This window comes from Alexandromys fortis, unplaced genomic scaffold (genome assembly GCF_014885135.2).
Source record: "Alexandromys fortis isolate MF-2015 unplaced genomic scaffold, M_Fortis_MF-2015_v1.1 scaffold_79, whole genome shotgun sequence".
Lineage (NCBI taxonomy): Eukaryota > Metazoa > Chordata > Mammalia > Rodentia > Cricetidae > Alexandromys > Alexandromys fortis.
The window spans coordinates 3,783,021-3,805,222 of record NW_026067964.1 but is presented as its reverse complement, the minus strand read 5'-3'; the positions used below and the strand labels follow the sequence as shown (position 1 = coordinate 3,805,222).

Sequence of the window (22,202 nt, the reverse complement as noted above, 5' to 3'; positions counted from 1 at the left end):
CTTGTAATCAAAGGACCTACCTAGCTCGCTGCAGGCAGGCTAGTGGGAACAAAGGAGCTACCACCCTCCCGTTTGCCCTGCCGATTCGGATTCGGCCCTAGAGCCCGGACAGGCTGGGCTGGGAGATGTTATGTGGTTAACGAGGGAAGGGAGTCAGATGGAGGGGGAAGGAGGGATGTGGATGCAAGCTGGGTGGGATAGGAAGAGAGAGGTGGTATTGGGCAGAGTAGCCCCTGAGGATGACCAGGAAGTATAAGAGGGGTGTCTGAGTTCCCTGTCCCGGGCTGCTGCTGCGGTCAGAAACTCACTCACCCCAGTGATGTCTCTCCTGGTGCCTGGACCGGATCTCCTCGCTTCTTGGGTGTCTCGTAAACCCAAAAGACCATTTTAACATGATCCAAAGGACAACCAGAACAATTACTTGCCCCAATACTTGAGACATCAAGTCATTATTTCTTGAGAAAAGTATTCTGTTTTTTAGGCAGTGAACCCACCCTAGACCAAGTATCCTGAAGGCAGCCACTCCCTAGGTGAAACCTCCTATTTCAAAAGAAGGAGCAGAAGTATGCTTGAATTCTCTGACCTTTGGTCGGGGGGGGGGGGGAGTGGATTTACCTGTACCGACCATCTTAATGTCCAAAACGCCAAATAACCACACCCTAGGTCAGGGTGCACAGACACAATTGTTCTCAACAACTCTGGATAAGCTCAAGCTCTCTGACCTTCAGACAAGGTGGAATAGGCTCACATTTTTGGGCCTCCACAGTGTGCACAGTAGTAGCTCCAGGGCACCATTAGGATTAGAAGGTGGGATGTTTGCTGTCCTAACGAATTCCATTTGACTAAATTCTACAGTCAAGCGTTGTACGCCTACAGTGTGCCACCCAAGACAAAAATCTCTGTGACGCATCAAAGGTGGAGTCAGATGTCTCAGTGCCAAGGATATCTTGATGTAAGGTGGTGAAGACAGCATAAACCCAATGCTAACGGAGATCAAAATGTCTTAAGGACATCAAGAGGCTGCCTATCTTCTAGGTCACTTCTTGTCTTCTACCTAACAACCCCTCAGTGTCTGAGGATTTGCAAAGCTTCGTGGTGAGTGACTAGGTCTCCATAACCCCAGTACTGTCCTTCCACTGTAAGGTCCATGTGGAGCAATCCCAAGCTTGTGGTCTGTTTTCCAAACATGTTTCTCAAGTTATCTGTTTGGGTGGTAATTCTCTTTTAGGTAGGAATAAAGCTTGTCAGAGAAATAGAATGAAAAATTCATGCAGGAATGAGTGAAGCAATTCTCAATTCAACATTTTATTGTTAATTATAAATTTGCTGCATAATTTCAGTTCCCAAGAAAGCTTAAATTTTATTCTAATTAAAAGAGACAAGTGGTGTGTATCAGAAGCAGCTGCTCTGGAGAGAATTTTTGCTCACAGTCATTTCCAAACTACCTAGTAATTTCATCTTCTTAATCCATGCAGGACGACTGAGCTAGAAATCATTTACTTAAAAATATATAAAGGTGGAAGGTATATACTATATATGGATGGAAGAAAGGAAAGAGAGAAGACAGAAAAATAGAAAAGGGGGAACAGAAAATAAAAAAGATGAATAGAATGTTTAGATGGTACTTACAGAGGGAAGACTTCTGGAATACAGAATGAGAGGGAAAGTCAGCTCCCTGCTTGCTTCTGCATTTTAATAAAACATCTGGACTCTCAGTGAAGCCCAAGTTAGCATGTTGGAGTAAGATAATAAATGGCCCATGCTCTTATTCTAGTTTGTCAGCCTGTTACAAACTATAAAGCCTTGAACATCTCATCTCCTAAGCTTCAGATTCCCCATCTCAAAAATGGGTTAATAATGATACTGCCACACAATCTTCACATAGGCACTATAGTGTGGCACCATACACCCATCAGATAAGCATAAATATTAGAACTTAATAGTAAAGTATTCCTGAGAAAAATCAAGGTATTAAATTCTCAAACTCAGTAAATGGAATTAGAAGGTCATAAAGAATATAACAATAGAGAAAATTAGACGTGTTCACACCTCACTCACCTATAGTTCTACTAGGGATAGGCCCAAGCAAACCTAACCTGTTTAAGGCTAGGGAGATGGTTCTGCTGGTGAAGGATCTTCTACAGCAGCATGAGGACCTGAGTTCAGATCTCCAGCACCCATGACAAAAGGCTGAAGGCAACAATGATCTTCTGGAAGCCCAATGCTGGGGTCAGGGAGCGACAGCTGGATTTCCAGAGCCCACTAGCCAGATAGACCAGCCAATCAGTAAGCTCCAAGTTCAGTGGTAAACGCTGTTTCTAAAGATAGAGTGGGGACCACTGAGGAAGATTCTCAACATTGTTGACATCTGACCTCTACACACACATTCATATATGCAGATCCACACACATGTGCATACACACATACAAACATATACACACATTTAAAAATAAAAAAGCCTCAAATGTGTGAATAGAAACACACATAAATGTCTTTTTACTGGGTTCTGTAGTAGCCACAGGTCAAAAATAAAATGTGGATGTCAAAAAATGGAAGAACAAATAATATACATCAAAGAATATTTATATCACAGTAAAAATGATTGATTTGAGTGATGTGTATTAATAGCAATGATTCTCCTACACATAGGAGAATTTTGAATTTTGAAAAGAAGATCAAGTTTCAGGTGTCAAGGTTATTAGGGTGAAACACAGTAAAACTGGATAAAAACTTCGCCCAGAGAAGGTGAAACCTGAAGCTGAAAAGGAATACAAAAAGTCAGCAGGTGATGCTCGTGTCTCCAAAGAGCCCACAGGGAGAAGTCAGCAGGTGATGCCTGTATCTCCAAAGAGCCCACAGGGAGAAGGCTCTTGCAGAGGGGTCTGTGGTGGCAGACTGATCAAATTGGGTCTCCTTCCTGAGAGAGGCAGACATTTAAAATCACTGCACTCCCTAGCAGCTCTGGTGTCACCCAACAAAGCCACTGTGGGCCCAAGGAACATCTTCCCCACCACAGTGCTCCATAGCATACAGCTTCTGGGAAATAAGACCCACATACGAGGAGGAGAAAACAGACCGCAGTTCCTTCATATAGCATCATTATGTAACATGTATGGTGTAGGTAACGTCATACCCCGGAGAGTGAATTGCAGAACACTGGTGTGAATTGTACCACCTGGCTGGAGGCGGATTTGGAAATGAAAATGAACGTGCTGGGACCTAACCCATCTACAACTGGGAAAGGAAGGACAAGAAACAGATTTGTCTTTTCTCTCTTTATTCAGAAGTAAGTGAGGTAAGCTGAGCTTTGTGGTTGGGCAGCCAGTGGACTAGAGCGTGATGTGTCAGTATTTTGGTGCCCTACTCTTCCATGTCCCCTTTCCTAATGTGTGGGTACTACACACCCTAGAACAGTGGTTCTCAATAGTGTTGTGACCCTTTAATACAACTCTTTATGTTGTAGTGACTCCCCCATAATCAAAAATTATTTTCATTGTTACTTTATAACTGTAATTTTGCTACTGTTGCAAGTTGTAAGGGAAATATCTGTGTTTTCTGATGGCCTTAGGCAACCCTGGTGAAAGGTTCATTCAACCTACAAAGGGACCAATCCACAGATTGAGAACTGATGAACAGACGCTTAAAAGAAATCCCACACTAGCTCAGAACTGAGAAATAGATAGTTATTTAGGGGTAAACTCACAAACTCACAAATTAGAATTCTCTGCTTGAATTGTGGACAGAGATGGAATCCAGCAATCCAACAATCCAAAGCAGCTGGGGCAAAGGAAGAAGGGACTATCTGCATCCGTGCATAGATAGTATAAGAGGCCCAGTATATAGTATAAGGTTACCCAGGAGGCGGGTAACCACAAGCTGCAAGCCTTCCTACAGCAGAGAACCAATGTCCCTGAACATTTAGCACACGGGAGAGTGATGAGATATAGAAAGTGAACGCTTAGCTATGTGGCTCGGGTGGGAAGAAATGGAGCAGTGGAAAGGCCTTTCTAGCGTCACACAACACATGCTCCGCCCTCCAGGACCAGGGGAAGTTGGAAACTCCACTTATCCTTACTTTGATGTGGAAGATCACTGACTGATTTTTATCTACAAATGATACAGCCCCAAACCAGCCAGTACTGCATCTCAGAGAGATAGTTCAGTGGACAAGTGCCTGGGGCCCAAGCAGAGGCCTGGGTTGGGCTGGAGCACGCATGTAAGCACTAGTGTGGCAGCTCCCCCCTGTAAGCCCAGCACTGAGAGGCTGAAGAACAGTGGATTCTGAACTTCGCCGACAGCCAGCCTCATGGAAGCGATGAGCTCAAAGTCAATGACTATCTCAAAAGATGAGGTGTGGCCAGTGACGGAGGAAAACACCCAGTGTGTACTTCTGGCTTCCACACAGGAACACACAGGGGACCACGCCCACACATATGCATAAATAAATAAATAAGTAAATAAACAAAGCATGAAACAGCAATGAAGCTTAGTTAAAGAATAAAAGTTAAGCAACTTAAGACTGTTTTCCACTTAGGTCAAATCCCGTGCTGACTATGCATGCACACAGATGCTGGGCCCAGGGTTTAAGCCTCAGAAGCCTGGGCAGTCTTCCAGTCATGAGTGCTGCCTGCAGCTCAGCGCCTGTGAAGCCCACTCCCTCAGTTCTTCACTCACACAGAAAGTTCTCAAGCCTCATTAGCTCAGTGTTAATGGACACAGTCTGATCCTTGGAACAACATACGGAAGTTGTTCAGAGACAGGCTCTGTGGCTTCCTCAGCCCGTGGTTCTCTAGAGGAGTGGGTGAAGAAACTGTAATAGCACTGGGATGGGATCAAAGGCTCACAATGTCGTAGGAAAAGCAGAGGTTTCTCCCCACCTCAATGTTAGATGGGCTGTGCCACGGGTAAGCGGTGAGGCATCCACTGTGCGTGCTATTGCACAATGGAGGACTTTAGTGTTTCACTCGGCCATTTGGATTCTGTGTTTCTAAGCAATGATATCATAAGAGCGTCATCAAATACCCTCTCTCCCAAAGGACAGAAGTGGGAATAGCTGCTTCTCTTCCATGTTTTTATGGTGACAACAGTTGCAGGAACCTGCAGGTAACTTCTCAGAGAGAGGTGCTCCCTACTAAAGTGGGTCTGTCATTAGGAATTCCCCAAAACGTCCTTCAGGGACAACAGCATCAGAAGAATGGCCCTCTTTTTTCCTCCTGGACTGTTACTTGTAGTTTTCTGGTGGACAGCCCTTGCTGTTCAGTGCCCCATGGCAGGCATGTGACTGCAGACACTTGCTGACCAGTCGGATATGAGTCTAATTTCTGCTAGCTCCCATAGGGAGAAGGCCCTTGCAGATAGGTCTGAAGGCGAGGTGGGGTGGAGGTACTAGGAAAATGTTGCCCTCATCCCACTTCCTCCCACAGGCTTTTCCTTTAGCCCAGTCCTCTCCTGAGATCCTAGCATACACAGTTCAGTTGCCATCTTAGTGGGTTGTATACCACAGCTTCCCAGAGAAAGAGACAGGTCTCAACAACCACCATTTCTCTCTTAGAGTCACAGACTCCACCAGCCCAGGAGTCTCACACCAGAAGGTTCCTAGTGCTTTTGTTTATTTCCTTTTCCTTGGGCCTAGGATGGGTCTGTCGATTCTTTCCTGAGTAAAGGCACACTGGGAAGAAGAAAGCAGTTCCAATGCTGGGCTCTTGCTGACTCTATGAGAATAACTAAATTATCAAACACATTCTGTAACTACAAGTATTAATCCTCAGCTTCGTACCGTGCGATAATTCCCAGGATCCAGGGCTCTGGCTTTATTTTACACAAATGAACACTGTGGCCTTATTAAGCTGAGATTACTAGATCTGTGCTGTCATAAGTTTCAAGGGCAAAACCATCATACATGAAGGGACCATAAAATTTGCAATACCCAAACTCCCTCCGCCGAATGTTTTCAGCCTTAACTATGATGGGTGAGTTGAATTTGCTCCACTGCACCTGTCAGAGCAGTCTCACTGAGCCCAGCTCTGTTTGTTTTGAGCCACTATAAATATCAATTTCATAAAATAACAAAATATGCTAGTTAAAACGTGCATGTGACTCGAACATCCACAATTATCATTTAAGAAGTAGTCTGAATGGCTTGCTAGCTCTTTTCTAGTGTTTTCACATTTTCTGGTAGAAATTTGGTGTTCTTTGCCATTTAAAATGACATCCTGAGAGTCCTATTTTCTTCAATCCCAAAGAAGTCCATGTACGTTGGATCTGACGATTTGGGCATTATAATCTTTTTCTTCACCAAATGATAGTCATGTCCAAAATGAAGAGTAAGCTATGGCTGGCTCTGCTGACGACGCCATCATCACACTGTTCACAAAGAACCACTGTGAAAAATAGCACAATCTCGCTTGAGAGATGCTGAAGCCAAGGCAGGGAGAAGAATGGAGAGGCTGGGGTGTTCGGGATCGATTCAGTGTGTCGCCTTGGTGACAGTGACTGCAAATGTTCTGCCCGGTATTTACAAAGTTTCCCTGCACCCTGGCTATATTGTGTGTTTTGTCTGTAAGAAATACCAATCTGTATTCTTTCAGCACAAAATAAAGACCCCGTTCTTTCAGCACAAAATAAAGACCCTATAACAGAACTTTTTTGTCAGTTACTAAGTCCTCGCCACTGTTGATTCTAGCTGTGAAAGGGAAATGGGATAAAGTGAAGTCGCACTGCAAAGAAAACCAGCACACCTGGCATCTTCCTAAGGTCTACGCTTTGATTTCACAGAATAGCAGGAGCAGGCATCTGTTGTGATTGCTTCAAAACAAACTAACTGTATAAACCTCACACAAAGGCAGGCACCAGCCACTTTAACTTGCTGCCTAGAATACTGTCTGACGTCATGCGGTATTATTTGCAGGCGGGTGCTATTCAGTTACTTATTGAGATGGTTAATCCCCATTGTCACCTGGATAGAGTCACCTAGGAGACAGGCTCTGTCTATTCAGGCAGGGATGGAGTGATGGGGGAATCGTACTCTGAACGCAAGCAACGCTGCTGTCTCCTCGGCTAGGGCTCCAGAGAGAACAAAAGAAAAAAACGGAGAAAGCTACTTGGTTCTGATCTCCCGCTTTCTCTGTTTCCTGGCCCTCAGTAATGTGAACTCAGCGATGTTATCACGCCCTCCCTGCCAAGACAGGATCCTCTGAGAGTGTGAGACAAAATAAACCTTTGGTTCCTCAGCTGTTTTGTACTTTGCACAGTGGCAATAGCAGGGACTAAAATACCCACCGTGCTTGGCCACACAGCACACGCTTATAATCTCTGCATTCAGGAGGCCGAAGCAGGGGACCATGAGTTCAAGCCCAGCTTTGACTTCCTAATGAGTGCTTGTCTCAAAATACAAAAAACCTAAATTATTAATATTCACAAGAATAGATTAGCCCTGCTCGTTCTTTCTAAATGCTCCAAATTTAATTAAACTAAACATATATTTTGTTGGTTAACAAATTTTTTTTTTTCAAAAAGCAAACCACCGCTTAGAACTGTTTTAAATTCCCAGGAAAATTGAGAAGGCAGTGTCCTCATACACTTGGCCTTGTTTCTCTATTATTAACATTATTAGTGCATGCTTATCAAGATTATGGAACAAATACTGATACACTGTGTTCTATTTTTAGAACAATCTTACTTTACATACCAATCCCAGTTTCCTCTCACTCCCATCCTCCCACTCCCTTCACCTTCCCCCCCACCCCACCCTGCATCCACTCCTCAGAGAGGGTGTGGCCTCCCACGGGGAATCAACAAAGTCTGTCACATCACTTGAGTCAGGACCAAGGCCCTCCCCATTGTATCTATGCTGAGCTATATCCCTCCATAGGGAATGGGCTTCAAAGAGCCAGTTCATGCACTAGGGATAAATACTTGTTCCACTGATAGTGGCCCCACGATCTTCCCAAGCCATACCTGTCACCCTCATTCAGAGGACCTAGTTCTGCCTTGTGCTGGCTCCCCAGCTGTCAGCCTGGAGTCGGTGAGCTCCTCCTAGCTTGAGTCAGCTGTTTCTGTGGTCACCACCATGGTCTTGGCTGCTTTGTTCATATCGCTCCTCCCTCTCTATGACTGAACTCCAGGAGTTTGGCCCAGTGCTTAGCCGTGGATCTCTGCATCTGCTTCCATCCATCCATGACTGAATGAAGGTTCTATAATGACAATTCAGGTAGTTATCAATCTGATTACAGGGAAAGGACAGTTCAGATGCCCGCTCCACTATTGCTCAGATTCTTAGCTGGGGTCATCCTGTGGTTTCCTGGGAATTTCCTTAGTGCCCGGTTACTAGCTGACCCCACAATGGCTTCCTCTTTCAAGTTATCTCTTTCTTTTTTATTGATTTTTATTGAGCTCTACATTTCTCTCTGCTCCCCTCCATGCCTATCCCCTCCCCACTTCAACCCTCCCCCAAGTTCCCCATGCTCCCAATTTACTCAGGAGAGCTTGTCTTTTTCTACTTCCCATGTACATTAGATCCATGTATGTCCCTCTTAGGGTCCTCATTGCTTTCTATGTTCTCTGGGATTGTGATTTGTAGGCTGGTTTTCTTTGCTTTATGTTTAAAAGCCACTTATGAGTGAGTACATGTGATAATTGTCTTTCTGGGTCTGGGTTACCTCACTCAAAATAATGTTTTCTAGCTCCATCCATTTGCCTGCAAAATTCAAGATGTTGTTATGTTTTTCTGCTGTGTAGTACTCCATCGTGTAAATGTACCACATTTTCCTTATCCATTCTTCAGTCGAGGAACATTTAGGTTGTTTCAAGGTTCTGGCTATGAGAAACAATGCTGCTATGAACATAGTTGAGCACATGTCCTTGTGGCACAATTGAGCATTCTTTGGATATATACCCAAAAGTGGTATTGCTGGGCCTTGAGGAAGGTTGTTTCCTAATTTTCTGAGAAATCACAACACTGACATCCAAAGGGGCTGTACCAGCTTGCATTCCCACCAGCAATGTAGAAGTGTTCCCTTTTCCTCACAACCAACATAACTTGTCATCCAGGTGTAAGATGGAATCTCAGTTGTTTTGATTTGCATTTCTCTGATGACTAAGGATGTTGAGCATTTTCTTAAGTGTCTTTCAGTCATTTTAGATTCCTCTGTTGAGAGTTCTCTGTTTAGGTCTGTAATCCATTATTTTATTGGATTATGTGTTCTTTTGATGACCAATTTCTTGAGTTCTTTGTATATTTTGGAGATCAGACCTCTGTCTGATATGGGGTTAGTAAGGATCTTTTCCCATTCTGTAGGCTATCGTTTTGTCTTGTTGATCATATGCTTTGCTTTATAGAAGCTTTTCAGTTTCAGGAGGTCCCATTTATTAATTGTATCTCTCAGTGTTTGTGCTGCCAGGGTTCTATTTAGGAAGTTGTCTCCTAGGCCAATGCGTTCAAGTGTACTTCCCACTTTCTCTTCTATAAGGTTCAGTGTGTCTGGCTTTATGTTGAGGTCTTTGATCCATTTGGACTTGAGTTTTGTGCATGGTGATAGATATGGGTCTATTTTCATTCTTCTGCATGTTAATATCCAGTTATGCCAGTAACATTTGTTAAATATGCTTTTTTTTCCATTTGATATTTTTTTGCTTCTTTGTCAAAAATCGGGTGTTCAGAGGTGTGTAGATTATATCCGGGTCTTCTATTTGGTTCCATTGGTCCTCCTGTCTGTTCTTATGCCAATACCAGGCTGTTTTCAGTATTGTAGCTCTGTAGTAGAGTTTGAAGTCAGGGATTGTGATGCCTTTAGAAGTTCTTTTATTGTATAGGATTGTTTTGGCTATCCTGAGTTTTTTGCTTTTCCATATGAAGTTAAGTACCATTCTTTCAAGGTCTGTGAAGAATTTTGCTGGGATTTTGATGGTCATTGCATTGAATCTGTATATTGCTCAAGTAAGCTCTTTCTTTGCTCTCCCTCTCTGTCCTTTAACCAACATGATCTTCCCAACCCCTCATGTTCTCCTCGGTTGGGTACTGCAGACCCTCAGACCCTGAATTTTCTGTGACCCCTTGCCTGCTGGAGTAAACAACTTGTTTTCCTATGCTTGCAGTTGCTCTGAGTATGAGACCCTCATAAGTTCCTGATAGCAGGGGAGTGGTTTCTGGTGAGCTTGCAGCTGAAAAGTCCCAAGAACTAGGGCATGGCCACTAGTCAAATAAGCTGCCCTGGGATACAATAAAGGGGCCATTCTTGTTTCAAGGATGATTCATGTCTGAGTGTGTGTGTGTGTGCGCGCGCGCGCGCGCGCGCGCACGCACATGCGCGCACGTGCGTGCATGCGTGTGTTTCAATCACCAATCCCTTGCCCTACTTGCAAACCATGGCATGGTAGACAGGTGGGATGGCACACTCCTCCTTTCCCCCCTTCTTCCCTCTCCACTCTCTTCTCACCCTCCCACCTCCCTTTCCCTCATGCTGCCAATTCTCTAAGGATGTCTTATCTACTTTACCATCCCAGGGAAGGGGGATTCATGTATATTTCTCTTAGGGTTCTCCTAGTTTCCAGGTGAAGGAAATGGCTCAAAACTTGAAAACTGAAATAAAGACAATAAAACACACAAAAAAGGGAATTCTATTACACTGTTTTTAATTGAAGTCCACCATTCATTCGGTCTCTTTCCTTGAATTTTTCTCTCGGTGTCCTTTCTCTGTCCTTGGGTCCCATTCAGAGATTCTAGCATTGACCAGGCATATCATAGGCTTCTGTCTTATTTATCTGATGTTTTCCTCACGGCTATGCTCTGGAGGAGAAATATTGCAGAGGCGAGGTCTGCATCTTCTCACATCGCATCAAGGATGCTTGCTACCCACATGATTTATAACCATCGATGCTGGCCTTAATCCCTAGACAAAGCAGCACTTATCAGGGATCTCACCTCAGCTGCTCCTTCTCCTGCCCCTTTCTGTGCTGTACACTTTGGAAGGGCACTACCAGACACAGACAACACTGAGTTGTGTGTTGGAGGGCTCCCTCTTTTAGGGCATAGTAGCTACATAAAACAGTATTTTGAATTACTTTTTGCAGGATACTCTTAATAGTTCAAATCCAAAGTAAGTGTGCAACAACCTCTGGATAGCTAATCTCCACACCAATGAAAACTGCAGTGTCTACGGCTTCTCGTGCTTTTAATCTTACAGGAGCCTCTCATTACAAAGTGAGCTGGTCTGCACTCTCTCCTGCCCCCAGAGTAAACTCATCTCCAACATTTGCATCCATTTAGGCTCTCTTGTCACATCTCTTGCTCCCATTCTATACGGGTCCTCTGACATCTGAACCTCTGTGAAATCCTATACTGGTCCTCTGACGTCTGAGCCTTTGTGAAGTTCTATACTGGTCCTCTGACCTCTGAGCCTTTGTGAAGTTCTGTGGTTTCAATAAATGCATGAGAGTCACTATTAGAGTATTGTATAGATACATTATCACATCCTGAAATCCCTTCCCCTGCCCTCTCCAATCCCTGGGAACCACTGATATTTTACTATTTGTATAGTTTTGACTTTCCAGATTGTCAAAGAGTTGGAATCATAAGGAATGCATCCTTCGAAGTTGACTTCTTCCATTTGAATATGATTTAAGCTTCTTTCATGTCTTTTTATGGCTTGAAAGATTATTTCATAACAGAACAATAGTCCACTGTATAAATATACTATTTTATTTGTCTATACTGTTGAAATGTCTCTTAGTTGCACCCAGTTCTTTGAATAGAAACCTATCATGAATAGTCAGGTAGGTTCTAGTGTGGATGTGTTTTCATTATATTTAATAAGTACCTATGAATCTTATTGCTGAATTTCCTGGTAAAACTGTGGTCAACTTTGCAAAAACTGCCTGAACACCTTCCAAAGTGGCTAAGCCAATTTGTCCCCCCACAAGCAATGATTAGGAGGCCCAGTAACGTTTTCTTAAACTAGAGCAGCAAGCCTTCAGGCACATAGAATCTCATTGCCACACAACAGCTCTGCTGTGGAGATTAGGGCAACATTCAGTTGCCATGAGTTATGTCTCCTTGAGAAGCAACAATGAACTTCTGTCCCTCTCTGGAAATGGCATTTATATTTAAAAGATCACAAAAGTGTCATCCTTGTCTTGTTCTTGCTGCAGTCACACTATATCCATGTAGCATGTCCTGACCAGCTCCTATCTATAAAAGGCTACTGGTGACATTATGCAAATAAACCTATAAGTTATCTCAGACATACTCAAAAAGAGAGAAAATTACCTAGTGGTTACTGGACTTGAGCAGACAATACAGGAAGGAACCTGTACTTTTAAGTTTGTGTTGTTGAGTTCACTGACCTCCTTTGTGGTGTGTGTGGGGAGGGGACTAGATGCTTCCATCCAGTTATTTACAAAATAAATAGAAATTCTATGTGTACAAGTACAGACAATTGACCATGTTTCCTTAAAAAAAAGTACTCATGGTTAATGCTAATTGTCTAGATCTAGAATCACCTGGGAAATGATCCCCTGGGCAGGCCTCTGAAGAGCTACCTTGATTACAACAATTGCGATGGAGAGACTTGCTGTAGGCAGTGCTCATCCCTGACTGGGATCCTGGACTAGACACGTGAAGAAAGGGGGCTGGGTAGCAACATGCTTTCACTTCCATTTATCTCCACTTCTTGGGTGTAGATGCAATGCAAGCAACTGCTTCATGTGCCTGCTGCCTTGCTTCCCTGCCATGATCAACTGTACCTGGAACCGTGAGTCACAGTGAATCTTTCTCCTTTATGTTGCTTTCGTCAGGGTATTTTATCCTAGCAACAGAAAAAGAAAGATAAGCATTGGTGCATATTTCTAGTAAGCATCCCACAGCCACCTGTTTAGGACACCTCCCCGAAACCTTGCTCATCCATCCTTGGTTAAACTTGGGTCTTGAAGAACAAGCGTAAAAGAGGCCTCAACACTGACAGTCAACCAGTCAGGAATGCCTTTGTTTTAAACCGTGAATGCCATTGTCTCTCAGACAGCAGCTACAACAATCTACCTCTATCCTAAGACTGCAGTTTCCGTGATTGCTCCATTTTTCTGCAAAGGTGGCTTCGAGAGTACAAATAGCAAGGACTAAGAAAACTGAACTGACAGGGGGAAATTTTCCCAACTTGCAGAACATCCTCTCATTGAAAACGTCCATCTCACAGCTCATAATATAACACACTAAGTCTCTTCCAAACAAAATTCATGTGTGAAAGTACAAAGCAGATGAAAGGTTCGTGCGAGTCAGCTCTGCTACCCTTGAATGCTCAGAGATGGAAAAATATCCCCTCTCAGCTAACCCACGCACTAAAACCCTAGCTCCTAAAGTGTGCCTTCCCTTCAAATGATCCCAACCTATATCTGCCAAGTTCAAGTTTTCTCTGTAAAGACAAAGAGAGAGTAGAGCCAAAGAGAATCCAGAGTTCATTTGCTGAGCTTCTAGGCATCAAAAATATGCTACCTTGAATGTCATTTGGGCGGATGGATGAGGAGATAACAGCTTTGAGATTGAGACGACCCAGGGCATAAGAAGGACCGTGGGTACTTTAAGTGGAAACCAACTTCTGATTTGACTTGATGTGATCCAAATTCAGAGGGAAGGTCATAAAGACAGAGTGACAACGTTATATTTTATCCTGAACATATAAAAGCCAACCAACAGAGATAATAAATATTAAAGTACTTGTTTTCAGCTTTAAAAGAAAAACAGCTTAAAGCCTTTATTTCTATAACACCTCTTTCTCTGATGAGTTGAGAACAATTAACGCCCACACCTAATTAGCCTTCACAGTTTGAAGTTTCTTATAATGGAGAAGACTTTCCAGGGATGCTACTCGTGATTCATTCTAGAGACTCTAGGGGATAATTTTAAAGGACAGAAAACTTTCTGAATCTATTCAGGTCACTTCAGTCCATAATTTAGAGTGGAAATATTGTCCACCTGGAGCTGTCAGGAGTGTCGTAGGAACCAGAAAAATGGTCAGACTGGGAAAGAAAAAAATCATGAGCCAAATCCCTCACTTGGTAATAGCCTTTGGGGTTCTGAATTTAGGGGCATTCGGGGACTGAGTTCCACCCTATTGGGGAAGAATACTGATGACTAGAGTATCACCAGCCTTACCCATCCATGACCTCTGAGAGCTGCAGTGACAACCAATATGGCGAGGTGTGCCCATCTGTGCAGTAAGACATGGATGGCATGTAACCAGCTGCTTTCTGGTTGGATTTAAGGTCTATTGCACAAGATGAAACCCATCCATGGCACCATCACTGGGATGAGAACCTGCAGCTACATAGGTGATAAGCCCTGCTGCTCTTTTTCTTCCAAATGACCGCAGTGTTACACTGATCGCTAATGACTCATCATTATGCTCATGTACTAATGCATCTCTCCCTCATCCCGCATCAGAGATGTTTCTCTTTGCAGTAGACAGCAATGATATAAGGACCCACAGCTGATCAAGACATAGAGAATAAAAGACTGTGGAATGTTCGGCCCAGTGGGACATCTCTATCACTGTTTAGAGACGACTGCAGAAGAAGGAGTAGAAAGATTTTAGAGCCAAGATGATAGACAACTGCAAGGACACTGTTTTTCAGACACAGAAAGGCAGCTGCACAAATAAACTCACAGCAGCTGTGAAAGCATGCACACGACCTGTGCAAGCTCAATCCAGAAAAACAACATGGAGGGAGAGAAGGCACAAGGTCATGCCCCCAACTGAGGGGCTATTGGAAATTGATAGCAGATGGGAAGGAGAGAGTCGGGTTTCTTTAGTAGTATAGCCCTGGTGAGTTGACCATGCTCCTGCAAAGGCCATTATTTCCAAGTTGGACTCAATGGTAGGTCCTACGAGAGCTTGGGGGTGTGCTGAATATGATCAGCCAGTTCTCAAAAATCAAATTTTAAAGTTTCAAAATAATAATTAATTAATAATTTTCTCAAATAGAGACTCTGAGAGTACAAATAGCAGGTCCTGGGGAAATCAGTCTTCAAATTTACATCTCACATAGAGAAGTAAACAAGTTTGATAAGAAACTAGACCTGAGGAGTTCTAGAAAAGGTTGCCCAAGAGCCGCTCTATGATGCAAACTTAGCCTTCTTAACAGAATGGGCTGTCACATAGTCTTTAAACCTTGCAGGAAAACACTTCAGCAAGACTACATGAACACACAAAGAGGCATGAGATGCTAGGGGCCCAGCCTAGGGGCAAGGTGAAGTTCTCAGTGTCTTCCAGCTCTCTTATTCCATCCCAAGCAGTTAGAAGTGTTGATGGTTCTATGAAATTTGGTCCTTGCTGGCAAAGGAATGGCTGGCTTGTGTTACAGCTGCTCCTACTGCTCTGGAGAGGAGGTTGGCTCCTGCAGCCTGCCACTGGGCTGGGCATGGAACCCAGTGGCACAGCACTTGCCTGGAATTTGTAAAGTCCAGGATGCTATCACCTGCATTACAACAGAAAAAACAATTCCCAGTGATGTGTATTCAAGATATGACCAGTGTAGAGGTGTCTCTTGGTATCCTTGGAGTATTGATTCCAGACACCAAAACTCATGAGTGTTCTTATCTAAAATGGTTTGGCACTTATGTCTGACCTACACACGTCCCCCTGTATATTTCAAGAAGCTCTAGATTGTTGGTAGCACATAATGTAGTGTAAAAGTTGTTAAAACACACTGCTTATAGGACAGTGACAAGAAAAACGTCTGGACACACCCTACACAGTTTTCCTTAACGACTATTAGCAGGGATGTGGGACTTATGGGTTGACAGCTCTAGTTCTGAACATCTGCTGTGGCACTTCATGCCTTAAAGCAACATGCATTTATTTTCTTATAGTTTACAGTACTGGTGGTGAGAAAATCAAAACCAATTCCAATGAACAGAGATCAGGACATTGGGAGGGCTGTCGTCCCTTCAGAGGCTCTAGGATAAATGGATTTCCTTGCCTTTTCCAGTCTCTGGAGCTGTGGTTCCTTGGTGTCTGGCTTCTTGGGTCTATCAAGCATGGTATTCTGTCTTCATGATGTGTTCTTCCATGGTTAAATTTCTCTCTCTCTTTCTCTTTCTCTCTCTCTCTCTCTCTCTCTCTCTCTCTCTCTCTCTCTCATTCCCCTTCATTCACTCATTCTGTGGCAATGGGGACGAAAACTAGGCATCTATGCCTGTTAACTGGGTGCTTTACCACAAGCTGCTACCCTCGCCATCTGCCATCTTCTCAGAATAGTGCTTGAGACTATGTTTAGGCCTGACCATGAAAATCAAAGATTATCATCCCCATTTCAGGATCTTAACCACACGTGCAAGATCTTAGTCCCATGTACAGGCTTCAGGAGTTGGGACTGGGACATCTTTAGAGGTTATTACTCAACCTACCTCAGTCATAAGCCATGTATCCCCATACCAGCAAAGCACTGGGCATGTGGGAAAGAGGAAACTACAGGGAGAAAATAGGGAAGGGCATCAAGCCAGTGTAAAACTGAGCCTGTAGAGCTAGGAAAGCAAATAATTGTGGACTCTGTGCTTCTGATTATCCTCCGCAGTACAGAGTGCACCCATGTTCAGTGTTCACTGATAAGGCTTGGATCCATTTTCTTTCCTAAGTGACATTTATTATATTCACGAATTATAATATCAAACCTACTCACAGAAGAAATTTTGGAAACTTTAGGAAATAAGAGTCTTTTATGTTATTTGATAAATAATAATTTGATGCATACTCAACCTTTCTGAGCCTGAATTTCTTTATTTCCATATGGGTTCTTGCTGTGTCCAGGCTGGCCTTGAATATGCAGTCCTCCTGCATCAGTCTCTGAATCCTGAGATTGAAGACCTATATCCTTACTCTAGGTCATTTTTCTTTAACTACATCCTTGAAACATTTCAAGTCTGCTCTGCCATGAAATACCTGCTCAGAGTGTCAGCCTCTGCAATTCTATTGTCTTGACTAAAAGATGTCATATCCATTAGAGTCAAGAGTAAACTGAGGCACTGGCCTCCTCCCTCTTTTGTTGTCTATCAGTTACCATTAATTTCTAGATAGCCAGCATCTAATTAAACACATCTGAATTCCTGGTCCATCTCACAATGATTCATTTGCTATAACTGTTGATGGCATATCAAAGTTTTGACCATTTTTATTCAGGTCATAAATCAGTATCTGCCTTTCCCAGATCAGAAGCTATGCTGCTACTATAAATCACAATGGAATGCAGACGTGAGCTATTAGTTTGCCTGTCAAACACCCAAAGAAGGGTGTGGGGTGGAAAGATAAACCCAACGTTATTATTTTATGGTTTTGATTGTTGTCGTTGGGCATACTCTTAATGGGTATATATATATATATATATATATATATATATATATATATATATATATATATTAGAAAAGCTGACCCGCTAGTCTACCTGAATCTCACCCACAAATAAAACCTAGTTACAAGTCAACCAATCAGTAATGAGATGCTATTGCCCTTCAAGGTGGGTTAAAGAAGACTCAAAAGAGTGGAGAGGGGCTTTGACAATGAAGGCTTTGGTGTGCTCTAGAGGGCACCATGCTCTTCCTCACCCCACATTCACTCCTTGTTTGTGTTGTGAGAAAATGAAAGATAGCAAACATGCAGAGAGCCCAGGCACACACACACACAGTGCATGGTAAGATTTCAGTGCAGAAACCCTCTGATTCACCATCCCATTCTACTCTGATTCTCTGAATGCAAGTCTGCTCACATTGTTAGGACTTGGCTATCCCAAAACTGAATTAAGGGGTAGGCTACCAAGCAACAGCCAGCCATAATGGCCATTTAAAACATCCTGGAATCAATCAGAAATATAACATCATTATCCCAGACTTCCAGAATCAATTCCCTATGTAATTGGCAAAATGTAATTTGATCCCATGGTCTCCAAAGTAGAGCGTAGTCTTGTGTGAAGTACAAAAATACCTACTGCTAGTAGCACACCATAGCTCCCTAGAGTATTTTCGTGACACCAAGTCTATGCCCAAGAATATGGCACCAAAGACATTGAAACCAGCCAGTCTAACAGGAGTCTAGATGCTGATAAAATTCCAGAGCCCACAGACAGTGAGTATACCTCCTTCACTGGAAAGAGCAAAGGACTCTTGAAGGTGAGCCTGACTACCCTCAGAAGGCTGAGATAGGAAAAAACAAGTTCAAGGCCAACCTGGACTACGTGTTGAGTTCAAGTTCAGTCTATGCAAATTAGTTAGACCTTGTCTCAAAATTAAAAATCAAACCAAAAGAAGGAGAGGGATATAGTTCACTGACAGAACACTGGCCTAGTATGTATGAGGCCCTAGGTTCCATCTCCAGGGCCACAAAAGCCAAATAACAAAAACATTGGACATATTTAAAGTGCACAGTTTGAGAATTTTTAACGTGTATGACACCCTAAACCTACGAGCACAATTAGGATAGTGAACATGGTCAACATCACCAAATATTCCATGTGTCCCTTATTCTGATGGTTCGGATATACTCCCTTCCTCCACTAGTACTGACAGCAACTATTCTGTTTTCTATCATTTGAATTCGTTTTTATTTCTGTGGGAGTACTGGACAAAAGCAATGATACAATGTATACTCGTTTTTGTCTGGTTGGCTCCATATTGTCACACACACACACACACACACACACACACACACACACACACTTCCTTTTTTAATTACTGAGTACTATTTCATCACATGGGTCCATCACAATTGTTGATAGCAATTTAGGTTGTTTCTAGGATTCAGACATTACACTTACAATAGCTACGAACATTAGTTTTCCTGTCATACAGAGACACTCTGATTCCACCTGAGTAAATACCTGAATGGGAATGACTAGATCACATGGTGCACACTCATTTACCATCTTAAGAGCCTTCTAACCTGTTCTCTGCATCTTTTTCACTTTCCACTCCCTCAGTGGTGTATGAGCATGCCAGGCTCTCCATCCTTCAGCAGCGTCTGGTGCGGTTATCCTGTGTAACCCTGACTGCTCTGCAAGGTGTGCCTCTGTCTCTTACTGTGGAAAGGGGGACAGGGAGGGGCACCATGTGGACTTCCATTTGTCATCACAGGATGGTCTAATATCCCAATTGCGATCATGATTAATCCAGTCTAAACATGCGCTAAAATATCATATGTCAAAAAAAAAAGGAAGGAGTCACACAAAAAGTAGTGAAATGTAAATACAGTCCATATCCGATTGGTGGTGGTGTAAATTAGCATTGATTTCTAGGCTGGCACAATTTGCAGCGCACTTGTAAGGTATTTTCATCTGAGGGCGCTGAGTATAGGCTACAAAGAAAATCTCTTCCATTTTTACAAGTTCTTCCCCCATAAAACTATTAAAAAATAAAGAATGACAAGCTTACTGGACCTTGGGGAGCTTAGGAGAAAATGAAATAAAAAAAGAAGCTAAGCTAAGCATTTAGTACAGATGGCTAATACAACTGCCATTTCATAGAGACTATTAAATATCTACACATTTCTCAGATTTCACAGCAACCGAAAATGCAGCTACTTGACAGGAGTCTGGCTAGGAAATATATAATAATAATATATAATAATCAGACTACCCGTTTGGTAATTGGCTTTTATCACATGGTCTGTTTACAGGCACTTTTTATTTTGTCAGGCGAAATCCTCCTGTATTATTTATATAAATGCATTATCACCACTCTTGCTGGATCAGTGAACTAGATGACAGCTCAATTTGAAGCATGTAAAAAAAAAAGTCCTCTAGGGAAATCTGTGGTTTGGGGAAAGAATATCATATCATATAGCCTTTCAGAAGAGAAATCGTGTGACATGGACAAGGAAAACGTAGGAAAGTCAGCAATGCCATGAGAACAAAGTGCATGCTCCTGAGATGAGATTGTGCAAAAGCAAAATCCAAAGGGAAATAAAAGCAATTGCATTGTTGTCTTATTTTAAGAAACTTTCCCAGATGCCCCAATCTTCAACAACCACCCCGTTAGTCAGTAGACATGGACAATCAAGGCAGTACCCCCACTAGCTAAAAAGAAAAAAATGTAGGACTTGCTAAAGGCTCGTGTATTTTTAACTTTTTTTAGTATTTAACATCTTTTAAGTCACGTGCATTTTAGACAGTGCTATTGCATACTAATAACACAGTATTGCTGTGTGCACTGAGAAGCCAAAGCCTTTGTATGATCTCACAGTATTTCTGAGGAATCCTTGGGATTGTGCTGAGGCGACACAGTAGATGTGTTGTCATGGTTACCATGTAAGTGGAGTGTGGTACTGTACGGCATCTCTACCGTATCACTAGGCCATGGAGATCTTTCCGCTCCATCAGAATCTCGTAGGACCACCATCGTACACACGTCATGGACTGAAGCATGATGTAGTAGTACACGGCCACAGTCAGATATGTTCCACAGAGCACTGCAAAGGGGCTGCTTATTTAACTAGGGCCTCAGAAACATTTTCCACAGTAGTTTGCCAACAAGAGCTGCTTTATGCAACTACTAAATGTCTTTTGGGGATGCTAACACACTTGTTTGTTCCATTTTTTAATGGACAGAATGGAAATGTGGACATCTTTTCCGGGAGGCCTTGCTTAATCGTGTCTTCGCTTCCCGCAGGCCCCGCTCCTTTCATCGGGTGATGATAGGTTCGGTTAGTTCATCTATTGTTTAGCTATTATAATTTGTAAGATTCCAGCAGAAGGGGAAAAAGAGGAAAAAATATATGATAAGTCTTACTATTTTTGTAACTCTCATTTCTATAATGTAAAATTAGCTTTAAAAAGATTTTTTTAAAAAGGCAAGATTCTGACCTTGTGCACAGTATACCACAATTTGTATAAAATGGAAGAAGCGATATAATATGATTTTATGTCTACCCTTCTCTCCAGAAGTATGAACAAGGCACAGCTAACTCAGGAGCAGGGGCATCGAGGTGGGAGTTCAGGAAGGAAAAGTAAACTTTTCTCGGAATATTAATGAAATTTTGGATTTTCTATCATATTTATGCTTTACCTATTTGAAAGATTAATACCATGAAGTGATGGATAGCATGGAAGAGCCCTTCTTATCCCAGAGTTCTCCCACGAGGCCAGGAAAGGATATTCAAGCTCTTTGTACCTAGTGTTGTTTACCTGTAATGTCAGCCACAGGAACTGCCCGAGGATGCTTCCTAATGAACATTCCCCATGCTACCCTCTCTCTCGGGATTGCTTCCCAGGAGCACAGCCTGACACACTAACCTACTCTTGCAGTGAATTTGTAAAATCTGTACAATAAGATACTTCTTTGAAATTGTCTGAGAGTGCTGTCTCACTTGCGCTCAGCATCTGCCCCTCCATGCTTCTCAGCACAACACATGGTATTATAGCAATGATTGACACTGAGGGATACAGTTAAGCTTGGTGAGTTGGGAATATGCTCATCTGGATTAGAAGGCTACACTTACCTAAATTCTGTCGCTTGCTGTGTAGACAAGGTATGGACTGTTATCTCATTGTGGAGATTGTTTCCTGGAGTGCTCCTGACACCCATGTGTCAATCTAGTGTTCTGACAAGATTGTCACATTCAGAAGTGAATGTCACTATGGTGCTCAGCCAGGCATTGGGTGGGGAGTGAATGAAAGCTGGTCTGGGGGAGACGGCCTCAACCGCAGCCCTGTAGAGGAGCAAGGGAAAGACTTGCTTGTCATCATGTTGTCTCAAAATGGAATCCCCATTGTCAGATAACACAGAGCCCGGAGAGTGCCAGGATGGTGTGGACACTTGACAAGGAGCTGGCCAGCTCAGGACAGTCACAATTAGTCACTGCCCGAGAACACTTAGAGTGCCGTGAAATCTTATTGTTCGGATATGCATAAATCTGATGAAGCTTTTTCAAATCTTAACAGCAATTTTAAATACTACATGATTTTACTGACTGGCAACAATATAAAGAAACTTTTTTCTAAGTCACAAAAATTATAATGAAAGGTAAGTTATAGAGGAAAGATTAAATTATCTTCTGTTCTCTCTATAGAGTACTCATATTACAAAGCCATTTGCCACCTGAAGAATGTGGTTAGGGAGTATGCTGCAATCCCATGACTTGGGAAGTAGCGGCAAGAGGAACAAATGTTTAAGGTCATCCTCAGCTACACTGTGAGTTCAAGACCAGCCTGGGCTATGTGAGACCTTGTCTCAA

At 42.8% G+C, this 22,202-nt stretch overlaps 1 long non-coding RNA gene across 2 annotated transcripts in view; it reads right to left on the bottom strand.

Moving 5' to 3' along the window:
• Positions 1 to 22,202, bottom strand: part of LOC126508585 (uncharacterized) — a 46,563-nt gene that overhangs the window by 19,745 nt on the left and 4,616 nt on the right. Inside the window, exons 2-5 of one of the 2 annotated variants that reach the window (XR_007593888.1) lie at positions 21,468 to 21,677; positions 12,739 to 12,800; positions 7,957 to 8,192; positions 3,277 to 6,380 (exon numbers count right to left, since the gene is read on the bottom strand). This is a non-coding gene — a long non-coding RNA (uncharacterized lncRNA). Of the gene's footprint in view, positions 1 to 3,276; positions 6,381 to 7,956; positions 8,193 to 12,738; positions 12,801 to 21,467; positions 21,678 to 22,202 lie in introns of those variants that run through there. The other variant, XR_007593889.1, reaches the window with a different exon arrangement.